The 1,540-nt window shown below is 41.2% G+C and overlaps 1 non-coding gene across 1 annotated transcript; it reads right to left on the bottom strand.

Annotated features, from left to right (window-relative positions):
- Positions 1-571: 571 nt before the first annotated feature.
- Positions 572-678, bottom strand: LOC148581647 (small nucleolar RNA R71). Its single transcript, XR_015894629.1, has one exon. It is a non-coding gene; the product is annotated as a small nucleolar RNA R71 (small nucleolar RNA).
- Between the last annotated feature and the right edge of the window lie 862 nt (positions 679-1,540).

Below are 1,540 nucleotides of genomic sequence, written 5' to 3'. Positions count from 1 at the left end.
GAACCCCATCTTTTCTTGTTTTCTGTCTGTTTATGCACAGGAACAGAGACAAGGAATCTCTTTTAGACTTTGATTCTGAACCTGAAAAGACTTTCAGGCGGCGTTTGCAACAAGCAAGACTTTACAAGGCTGCAGAATCCACAATAGATCCTAATAATGCTGTTAATGCCAATGTGGCAAATCTGAATGGGATGATCAACAAAGGAGAGTGCTTGGCTCTTACTCTGTTCCTACTGCAGATCTTTATGGAAAAAGCATTGTGGTGCCTCCTATAGCTACGAACAACTTTGAGTTGAAGCCACAATTGGTCACCCTGGTGCAACAAAACTGTCAGTATCATGGTCTTCTCCACGAAGACCCAAATCAATTTATTTCTAATTTTTTGCAGATCTGTGATACTGTGAAGACAAATGGAGTGAACCCAGAGGTGTACAAACTCATGCTCTTCCCCTTTGCTATGAGGGATAGAGTAAAGCTATGGCTAGATTCCCAACCCAAGGAGAGTTTGGATACTTGGGACAAGGTTGTTACTGAGTTTCTTACTAAATTTTTCCCATCGAAGAAGCTAACTAAGCTTAGGGTGGAGGTTCAGACCTTCAGGCAGAAGGATGGTGAAACTCTTTATGAAGCTTGGGAGAGATACAAGCTACTGACTAGCCAATGCCCTCAGGACATGTTCTCCAAACGGACCCAACTAGATATCTTTTATGAAGGTTTGGGTGAAATGTCCAAGATGTGCTTAGATAATTCTGTAGGTGGTTCACTGCACAAGAAGAAGACACTGGAGGAGACTATTGAGCTTATTGAATTGGTTGCTAGCAACCAATATTTATACTCATCTAACAGGAATCCTGTGAACTCTGAGGCTCCTCAAAGGAAGGGCGTTATAGAAGTAGAAGCTCTTAATGCTATTCTTGCTCAGAACAAGCTTATGTCTCAGCAAATAAATCTACTTACTCAGCAGATGAATGGAATGCAAGTCTCAGCTATCAACACCCAAAATCCACCTCAAGAGGTCTCTTATGACATGACAGGTAATTTTGTGCAAAATGATAATTATGATTATGCTCAATCCGCTTCTGAACAGGTCAATTACATGGGGAGTGGTCCTAGAAATCCCAACAATGATTCATATTCTAAGACATACAATCAGGGGTAGAGAAATCACCCAAATTTTGGGTAGAGGGACCAACCTCAGAGACCTCAGAATGTCAACAATAATTTCCAAGGCGGCTTCCAACAGAACAATCACAATAACCGCCAATTTCAATCTCATCAACAACAACCACCTCCGCAAGCAAATTCTAAATCCCAAGAAGATTCTAATTGGGAGATGATGAGGAGTTTTATGCAGGAAACCAGAGCCTCCATTAGAAATTTAAAGGTGCAAATGGGCCAATTGAGCAAGCAAATACCTGAGAGGTCTGCAAGTACATTTCCAGGTGATACAGTGGTGAATCTAAGAGAAGATTACAAGGTTATTCAATTAAGAAGTGGTAAAACAGCTGGCTCTGAGACAAAGGCCAATGAAGAGCTAGTT

Source organism: Arachis ipaensis, chromosome B10 (assembly GCF_059453495.1).
Source record: "Arachis ipaensis isolate K30076 ecotype BB chromosome B10, ASM5945349v1, whole genome shotgun sequence".
In the NCBI taxonomy this organism is placed as follows: domain Eukaryota; kingdom Viridiplantae; phylum Streptophyta; class Magnoliopsida; order Fabales; family Fabaceae; genus Arachis; species Arachis ipaensis.
This window is presented reverse-complemented; position numbering and strand designations above follow the sequence as displayed.